Source organism: Halichoerus grypus, chromosome 13 (genome assembly GCF_964656455.1).
Source record: "Halichoerus grypus chromosome 13, mHalGry1.hap1.1, whole genome shotgun sequence".
Taxonomy (NCBI): Eukaryota; Metazoa; Chordata; class Mammalia; order Carnivora; family Phocidae; genus Halichoerus; species Halichoerus grypus.
In genome coordinates, this window is record NC_135724.1 from 25,305,542 (window position 1) to 25,316,205 (window position 10,664).

Sequence of the window (10,664 nt, forward strand, 5' to 3'; positions counted from 1 at the left end):
CGAGATGGGGACTTGAGCCGAAACCAAGAGGATGCTCAACCGACTGAGCCACCCAGGCGCCCCCATACGTCTCATTTCTTGTTCTAAGATTGCTCGGACATAGCCACATGGGGCTCATGGGAGTCCACTCAGTCATGCGTGCAGTGCATGCCCAGCTGGGAAGCGCAGGCAAGTTAGCGTCTACTCGATGGGACAGAAATGACCAATGGTAGCTGGGAACCAGTAAATAAATGCTTTCCTCTTTCTTTACCCAGAGAGATGATCCCAGACACGTTGCATGTGGCTTCCGAAATGCACTCGTGAGGCCAGGCAACTAATCACCCACAAAAGTGAGCAAATCCATAATGCAGCTTTATGTTGACTCTCTCTTGCTCTGCTTTTCTCCCTGGTCCCTCACTTTTACTTCCCGGGACCCCATTCTCTAATAAGATACTTGTATATAAGCCCTCTCTCAGACTCTGCTTTCTGGGAATCCAGACTGAAACAGGCAGACTGAAATTTATGCACACAAACAAATAGAACAGAAGATAAAGAAGCATATCACAAGTGCTTAACTGTTTGTTTTAAACTGAATAACAATGATTTTCAACTTGGAGGTAGTAAATCAAACTCATCCAGGGCACCGTGGTGAAACACACTTTGCCCTCCCCCCACATGTGACTCAAGCCTCATAGGGACCAGGGACCTATCCTTGCTATGCGAGTGTGTGAGACAACACTTTCTGGGGCAGATTTCCAGTAGAACGGGGGTATTTTCCTTTTTTCTTTTTTTTTTTAAGATTCATTTATTTATTTTAGCAAGAGCACAAGTGGGGGGAGGGGTAGATGGAGAGAGAGAGAGAGAGAATCCCCAAGCAGACTCACCACTGAGCTCAGAGTCAGGACCCTGAGACCATGACCTGAGCCGAAATCAAGAGTCCGCTGCTTAACCGAATGAGCCACCCAGGCGCCCCAGAATGAGGAGCATTTTTCTGATGTGGGGGAGTCAATTTTATGAAAGTGTGCCAGGAAAAAATTTAGGGACCACTACTATGTAATATGGGATTTTAGAAAACATAGAGATTTGTCATAATAATAACCACACATTGGGAGGTAAAAAATAAAGGTTTTATACAAGAGATAGTGTTTATATCAGTGCTCTAGAGCTGCCGTAGCAAAAGGATCACAGACGAAATGGCTTAAACAACCAAAATTTATTTCCTTGCCGTTCTGGAGACTGGAAGTCCAAGGCCAAGGTGTCAGCAGGGTTGGTTTCTTCTGAGGCCTCTCCCTTTGGCTTGGAGATGGTCATCTTCTTCCTATGTCTTCCCTCTGTGGGTGTCTATGTCCTCATCTCCTTCCAAGGACACCAGTCAGATGGAGAGGATCCACCCCAATGGCCTCATTTTAGCTTAATCACCTCCTTAATGGCTCTTTCTCCAAATACAGTCACATTCCAAGGTCCTGGAGGGTTAGGACTTCAGCATATGAATGGGGCAGGGGAGAGGGGGACACATTACAGCCATAACAGGGTTTGAAAGGCCTTGAAAGGTGAGCTGCACTGTGGTGTTTTCAGGTGTCCTCCAGGAGAATAAACTTCTTTTTCTTTCTTCTTTGGTGAAAAAAGTGCAGAGAATCACCCTGATCGACCTTAGGAGAATGAGTCACTTCTGAGACAAGCAAAGTGCCCCGTGTCCCCAGTTAGATCTTTGTGTTGTGACCCATCTGGACCCCTTTTGAGGTATTCATACACTATTTCTCAAGTGTGGATAAACCATACTTTTACACGTAAGAATCCAGAGGAGAAGTTAGCGGTTGAGTGGCATGGTCCCCTGAAGACAATCCAGTGTGCCAGGGGATGTCATCACAACCTGACTCTACAAAGTTGAATTGCACTGTGGTCCTAGAATATGTAAAAGGAAGAAAGAATGATGGGTTGGAGGGCGCTCAAGACCAGGCCAGGAGAAGTATCTGGAATAGAAGATCCAGCCTGACATTTACCACTCCACCCAGGGTCGTGAGCTGAGCTGCCTCTTAGTAATCCCCTGGGAGCTCTGGGGTAGGCGGCTAGGGCTTGAGCACTGTTCTCTGGGCACCTGTTGGGGCATGCTGATATACCTAGGGCTACAGGGAAGAGGGAAGCCAGCACCCTGCTGCCAGGGCCAACACGGCCACATGTCCACATTCTCCCACCTTAACAGCAATGATTGCATCCTCACTGTGGCATATGCCCTCTGGCCCTCCTGCCCCCCCTTCCCCCCTCCCCCTTGTCCCAGTCAACTTCCTCATTGTAGCCAAAGCCTGACACGTGACAGGACCAACATGCAGGAAGAATGGGGACATTTTCATCTGCGAGGGAGATGTTGTGCTTCTGCTATAAAGAAGCCCTGCCTCCCATCAGACCCAGCTCTGACAGCCTTTTGTCTGCCGCTTACACTTCTGCCAGCTTTTGCTGCGTCCTGCTGGGCCTGGTGAACAAATCTGGGCCCACTTTACTATTTCTGACCAATAGAGAACGAGCTGATTGCCAGCAAGGAGGGTGATGGCTCCTTGTCAATGGTGGGAGTGACAGAGGCAGAAAATTCTCCAGCTGGGCAGTTTGGACTGATGCACAGCATCACACTGGACGAGCGGCAGCTGCTCCAGATGGCCAGCCTGGAGTCCGTCTCCGTTGCCAGCTTCTGTTTATGTCCCACGGTCAGTACTATCCCCATCAGGGGCAGGCCGAGTGCTCAGGCTCTCCTGGAAACACTGCAGAAGGCTTCTTAATGGAGGTGGCATTTTAAGAAATGTTTCACGTAAAATGGAGATCAAATGAGACAACTTTATGGTGGGAAGTGTTGCAGGCCAAAGGGAATTAAATGATATAATGTCTATTGACAGCCTCTGAGTGTGTCAGTTAGGGACCCAATATTCTAGAAAGTAAGAATGCGTTTATAACAACAGGCCATCGGAAATGAAGACTCACCCAGAAAATCTAGATTGTGTAGAACTCTAGGAACTCCTAGAAATCACTATTTGGTTAAAATGTCGAGTGCCATGTGATTTCTTTACACGAAGTTCAAGGACAGGCAAAAGTAATTGAGGTGAGAAAAGTCAGAAATAGTGGTTACCTATGGGAGGGTTTGACCAGGAGGGGGTGGGAAGAAACCTTCAGAAACCCAACATCTTGGGCTCCTGGGTGGCTCAGTTGGTTAAGCAACTGCCTTCAGCTCAGGTCGTGATCCTGGAGTCCCAGGATCGAGTCCCACATCAGGCTCCCTGCTCAGCGGGGAGTCTGCTTCTCCCTCTGACCCTCTTCCCTTTCGTGCTCTCTGTCTCTCATTCTCTCTCTCTCAAATAAATAAATAAAATCTTAAAAAAAAAAAAAGAAACCCAATATCTTGATTTGGGTGGTAGTTACATATGCGAAAATTCTTTGATATATATATATTCTTGTATATATGTGTATATATATATAATATGTATATATATGTACACACACACTTAAGGCTAGTGCCCTCATGTATGTGCACCTCATGTATGTGTGATAAACCTCAATACAAAAGTTAAAAATTTTTTCCAGGGCCTACTGGAATGCCGGGTCCTGTTCTAGGCGCTCAGGATACACGTGCTTGTAACAGACAGGTAACCAGGCAATTATAACATGGTGTACTAAGAGCGGTTGCTTATCCATATCCATTTTCTCCTTCAGGAGTAACAGAATCCTGAGGTTTAGCTGGAAACACCGCTATCTGGGATAGAAGTTACACTGCCCTGGCTTCTTTACCCACGTGCGGGCCCCAGATTGGCTTCTGGCCAATGTGACAGGAGCGGTGATGTGTGTGGGGTACCCGGGAAGACTGCTTAAAGGGAAGGGGGCCCTTCTGGTACCTTGGCCCGTTCTGGTGTCTGTAGTGTGGACCTGAAGCCTGCATTTCCAGCTGCCATTTTGGACAGGTGGTGACCTCCAGGGTGAAAATCACGCAGGGAGGATGTTGGAGTAGAAAGAGGAGGAAAGGAATGCGTGATTTTGTGGAGTTGCCGTGCCAGCACAAGATGCCTGCCCTCAGACAGTTTTCTCTGTGAGTAAACTTGTGTGTGTTTAAGTCACTGTGTCTCAGGTCTCTGTGACTCACAACCCACCTAATCACAAGTTAAGATCAAGGTAAACACAGGGTGCCATGGGAGAAATGGAAGGCTCTAGATGAGCAGGGACAGCAGGCTGTCATTGGAGACAATGTCTTGGACAAGGTGCCACTTGAGCAGAGTCTTGAAGGACGCGAAAACTTAGCTGAGAGGTATAATCAATCTTTGAAAATGCTTCCACGGGAGCCCCATCCGGGGAGGGAAACCTATCCAGGGTTGTTCAAATCCAGTTAAAGAGACATTCTCCTGCCTTCAAGGAGCTGGTACTCTGCTCTGCCTCTTGGAAAACTGGCAACTAGCGCTGTCTCATTTTTAGTGGTTATTTGGATATTTTCTGATACAATGAATAAGTGAAACTTTATTTTTTATTTGATTTGGAATATACCCCCAACTACAATGAAAGCTCTATTTTATGCTTGAAGGTCATTTCTCTCTCTTTTTTTTTTTTTGTAAACTCAAAACTTTATGGTGAAAGACATGCGAGACCTCTACTCTAGAAATTTTAAACCATTGCTGAGCTATATTAAAGGAAACCTAAATAAATGCATTGAGCTGCTCATTGTTAAGACATCCATTTCCCTCAAATTGAGACCTTTCTTCATCTACTAATGTGACCATCTCATGCTATAATTTTCCTCTAAGTGGTACTATAGGTGCACTCCACAAATTGATAGGTTTTGTTTTCATTTTCATTCCACTTCTTTTTTTTAAAGATTTATTTATTTATTTTAGAGAGAGAGAGCAGGAGGGGCAGAGGGAGAGGGTGAGAGAGGGACAATCCCACGTAGACTCTGCGCTGAGCATGGAGTCTGACATGGGGCTCGATCTCACGACCCTGAGATCATAACCTGAGCTGAAACCAAGAGTCAGATGCTTAACCAACTGAGCCACCCAGGTGCTCCTTCAATCACTCAAATTCTTTCCTAATTCTCATGTGATTTCTTTGACTCCTCGGTTACTTGAACATGGGGTGTGCAATATATAGATACTTGGGGCTTGTCCAGATATCTTTCTGTTGTCTATTTCCGATATAATCCCTTTATGGTCTAAGATCATACTTTCTGCGATTTTAATTCTTTTAAATTAGTTGAAGTTTGTTTTATGGAATATCTTGGTAAATATTCCACGTGTACTTTGTAAAGAATGTGCATTTGGATGTCATTGTTTGGAGTGCTCTAGAAACTCAATTAGGTCAAGATGGTTGATAGTGTTACACAGGTCCACTAAATCTTTACTGATTCTCTTCTTATGTGTTCTATTGATTAGCAACACCGTGTGCTAAGGGATGGGGCTGGGGTGCCAGAAAGACTTTTCTGTGTCTTTTCTCTACCCTCCGTTTTCCCGTGCGCCCACTCCACAGAGGAGCCTCTTCCTTCCCATTGTCTTGCCTCTCCCCCACTGCAGACTGCTGTTGCTTGTTCCGTGGTGCTTGCCAGCCTGGTGGTGGGTGTGGGAGGGTGGGACTGGGGTTCTCTGTTGTCTGGACTCAGCCCCAGCCTTGGGCAGGCACTGGTCTCGGTGTTGTGCAAGTGGGGCTTTCCCAGTAATTTTAACCTTCCCCCAATAACAGGGGACCCTAATGGTTAGGCCCAGGACTGCATCTTGTCCCTCCTCTGGGAGTGGAGACTTTGGTCTTTTCCTTTCCTCCAGTTGGGGTGTGTCTTCACTTATTCTCTAGAGGCCACAGGTCTGCTGCCCTTCCCCCAGTGGCTTAATGCCTGTCCTTGCGAGAAAGATAGGAGTGTGGTCTCATGCCCTTCCTAAAGCCATGTCCACTCCTATCTTCCAGCCCTCAGCCATGGAGGAAGGTTTTCTCTGGTCTCCTACCTTGCCCCAAATCTTTCCCGAGTGCCTGGTGGAGGTTTACAGAGAAGAGCTTCTGAGCGGTGTGGTAGCTTCCTGACGTCTGCAGCTCCGGGGGGGATCTGTGGTCTTGTGCTAGCCACACGTGGCCTTTGTGATTCTTCCACCATTTTAGCTGGATGCTCCTTCTTGACTTGTACGGTGGCCCGGGCTTCCTCCGGTGCTCTGTGCAGGTGAGCCAGTGCCCATGTCCTGTCTAGCCTCGGAGGAGCCTGTCTTGCCCTAGATTTCATGTTAATTATGTGGTATTGTGACATGGGTTTTTTTTTCGATGGGTTTAAGAAAAGTCATGATTTTGTAGATTTTCTGTGATTTTGTTTTTTTTCTTCCTTGTTGTTAAGGCAGAGGAGACACTCTTTTAGTTTTCTACATTCTAGGTGGAGCCAGAAGTCAAAATATATTTTTAGATGATTCACTTCTATCCGATAGAATCACTTTGGGTTCTTTTCAAAAACCGTATTTATCCTTCATGGATGAAAACTTATTACCATCAAAATGATTCTCAAAATGTGCCTCAAGATCTGTGGGACATTCCCAAAGCACAATTCCAAACACGTGTTCAGTAATGAGCACCAGGTGATAACTGCATCATTTCCCAAGATGAGTACTCCCAGCGAGGACACTCCTTTGAATGTTTCAGTTCTTCTTCTTCCTTTTTTTTTTTTTTTTAATTTATTCATTTAAGTAGTCTCTACACCCAGCGTGGGGCTCGAACTCACTACCCAGAGATCAAGAGTCACAAGCTCTTCTCACTGAGCCAGCCAGGTGCCCTGAATGTTCCAGTTCCAATGGTTCTTTACAGCCTCATTACTGCCTGGTTATAGGAAACCTGAAACATCTCGTCCCCTCGATCTCAGGAAAATTAATTAACTTCTCCAAACCTCAGTTTCCTCGTCTGTAAAAATGGGGATAATAATTGTTTCCATATCACAGGATTATAGTGAGTGTATAAAGAACTGAGCACAGTCTAATAAGACGTGCTGAGCAAATGTTACATTTATTGTTACGTGACGCTAAAAATAAGTATTTATCGTTTTACTTAAGAGAGAACGACCATACATTATGTTGCGCTCATAAAATCATTAATAACACCCCCTTTCCAAAGCGTCCTGGTTTGGACAATAAATTGAGTATCACCCTCCCGAGATCACACAGCTGGTGAGTTGGGATAGGATTTGAGCACGGGTCACTCTGAGTCAGGACTGTGGGAACCACAAGGTTAAAAGCAAGAAGACTCTCTAGGGCAGAAGCCAGGAATTCTCTTTTTTCTCCAGCCTTCTGCACAGGCTCCATTCCAGGATGTTCCCCAGACCAGGAATAAAGCATCCAGTATACTCCGCGTGCAGAAGGCCTCCCTCTCTCCTTATCGACTTCCTGTCTTACCCTGTGTTGTTTGGGTTTATTTCTCGTTCCTTGCACTTTCTAATCTGCATAGCCCTTATTTTGATCCTTTTACAATATTCTCATTCTAGGATTTCACAGTTGGCATTTAAGGGCAATTTTGCTTCAGTTCAAAGAAGCTCCCTTGAACTTTATAACATTAACAACAACAACAACAAAAAAACCCAGTTAAGATCTGCATTTTAGCCTAGAAACTTCAGATCAATGTAGGGGCTCCAGGAAACCAGGTAGGGGTTCCTCTGCGGGAGTGACAAAAGGCGGGTGGTTGACCTCTCTGGTGTGGCTTTCTCAGTGTCCTCTCCCCTTTGTCTTGGGAACAGAGTGGGGATCTTACCCTGCAAAGGCACATCCCTCCTCCGTCAGGAATGGAGCTGTGACTCAGACCTGGTCCATCAGTGACTGTAGGACCTAGCCGAGGGCCTGGGGACACCACCTGAGCCAGTAGAATTCATTCCAGGGCTTTCCTTGAGGTGTTGGGATCGAGATGTTCTCTTTCATCCGGGGTGGTTAAGTGGCCCGTGGGGGTGGGGGGTGGGAGGGCAGGGAGTGGAAGCTTGGAGCTGCTGGTGTCCTCTTTGCTGCTTCATGGAGATTTGGAAGCCAGATGCCACCACAGAGGAAATGAGAGCCGAAGGGGGAGAGAGATTCCTGATGAGGTATGGTCCTGCCCCCTTGTCACTGGAAGAGTCCAAATTACTACAAGTCATTCTCTAGCGACCTTAGTGACAGTAGAGTAATGACAGGCATAACAATGTCTGATGGGCATCGTCAAAATAGATCTACTAGTAACACCACCTGCTGTTTATCGAATGCCTCTTGTGATAGACTGATTGCTCTGTTAATAACCTCCCTGCGTCTTGCCCTCTGAATGTGCCTTTTGCAGCACCTGCTTGCAATCTTTCCCCACTTCTTGAATCTGAGCTGGCTTATGACTTACTTTGTACAGAAGTAGGGGGCAGAAGGGACAGGGTGCCAGTTCCAAGCCTAAGTCACTGCCATGGGAAAAAGCTGGACAACAAGAGACCACAGCCAGTCAACTCACGTGGGCAGAGCCACTAGCCACCACGCCACTGACCACAGATGCATGAGGGAGCCCGACAGAGACCCCGAAGAACCACACAACTGAGCCTCGCCTAAATGACAGGCCTGCAGAATTGTGGGCTAAATAAATGGTGGTTGTCTTAAGCTACTAACTTTTGGGGTGATCTGTTTCCTAGCAGATCTGTTTCCTGGCTTTGGAGACAGACAAGTCTGATTTTGAGTCATGGCTGGATAGCCTCCCAGCTGTGTGACCTTGGGCAAGGTTTTTAACTGCCTTTGTTCAGATTTCTCATCTGTAAAATGGGTACAATAATAGTTACAGAATTTTGTTAAAGTAAATGGGATAATGCTTATGATGTATTTAGCACAGTGCCTCTGGTGCACGATAAATCCTTAAACTCATGATCTATCCTAGGAGCTAGCAGCTGTTATGCCCATTTTCCAGATGAGGAGGCAGAGGCTCAGAAGGCTAACCTGATGATAATAGTGACCAAATATGGAGGGTCCACTGTGGCCTGAGATGGCCGTAAGCTACATCTTCCAGAATTAGAGCCACAGGATCTGTAGGTGCAGCACAGCCCAGGTGATCCCAGGTGAACAGACAGTCTGGTTGGGGTCAGGGTGGGGAGAAGAGCCCACATTCTCACCTCCTGGAGAGGGCATGATGACTGGGCCTTCAGAGCTTCCAGTGTTCTCTCAGGGAGGAGCTAAGCATGAGAACCGGAGAGCAGGAGAAGGTCAAGAAGATTCCAGGGAGGTGCCACTTCATCTTCATCTCAGCTTTTAGGGAATGCTGACAGGGAAGGGGCTGTGACAGGTGCAATTCCCCAGTCACTTTTGCATTCTGCTTCCCACAATTGGGTCATCTGCTGCTGAGCCCCACGGGACACCTTGTCTAGACTCTCTCCCTGCCCCAGTCCAGACAAAGCCAGAACAATGAATCATAGAATAAATAGGTCTTGGACTCTATGTTCTTCCAAAAGCCAGAACAATTCCATCCCAATTCTGACCACCAAAATTATACTTACAATCATGTACTTATATGGGACTTCTACCTCCTATCCCATTTCCCCTTCCCTCCCCCTTCTCTCTCTGCACGCATTCCATCTCATTACACGTGCACACACATGTCCACATGTGCACACTGGCACGATCTTCTACCAGAGTAGTATTTAGATTTAGGGTTTTCATCATATATTTTATTTTTCTCTATATTATTTCTCACCGCCTGACATATTTTTTATTTGTTTATTATCTATCTTCTCGCACTATTATATAAGCTCCAAGAGGGATGTTTTGTTCCTGATATAGCCTCAGTGCCTAGAACAGTGCCCAACACAGGGTGGGTACTAAAAAAATACTTGTTGCATGAGTGAATGAATGAGTGAATGAATGAATGAATGAAGTAGGTGGGGTGTTTGAGCGGGATTCACAGTTTTGGGGAGGAGTGGCTGATGAGTGGAGAGTTAACAACATCTTGTGCTTTCAAAGCACCTTTAACTTTTCAAATCACTCTATGGATGGTAATCTCACGGGATGCTCACAACCTCTTAGGAAGCACTCAGACTGTGAAGTGTTCCCACATGACAGATGAAGAAATTGAGACCCAGGCAGGCCGAGTGTCTAAGATTCTAGAATCTGTTAGTGGAAAGTGAAGACTAATTTCCATGTTCTCCTGGAGTGGAGATGAAGAGCCAGAGCATACAGATGGGAAGTGAAGGTGAAAACAGAAGCAGTTGATAAACGTACCACCATTTTTATTTTGTTGGTCATTTTTGTCCTGATCCCTCTCTTGCAGGCAAATACCAAGCCCCAAACTAACTTGCTCACAAACCAAAGGTGGACCCTGTTGTCCAAAATGGGTTTTTTTTGCACAAGACTTAAGAAGAGATTGTCTTCTGTCTGTGCTGTCATACAAATCAAGGTGATGTGTTTTGCTTTCTAATAAACTCTTGGAATAATGACAACACCAGATTTCTATTTAATTTTTCATATTTGAACAACTTTGAATGAAGTTTATTGACTTGAGCTATTTTTAGAAACACTATGAAGAATGTTCTTTCTGCCTTTCCTTGCCTTTGATGTTAAACCAAACTTCTTCCCTCCTCTGCTTTCTTCATTAAGGATTAGTTTCAATCTCCAGCTAAGTATTTATGGGAGCCTCAGCAGGGAGTGGGGAGTGGTGTTCTGACAATGTGGGGCCAGAGCATGGAGCTGACTGGGGCCTCTGCAAACTGGTCATGCGCCTGAGAA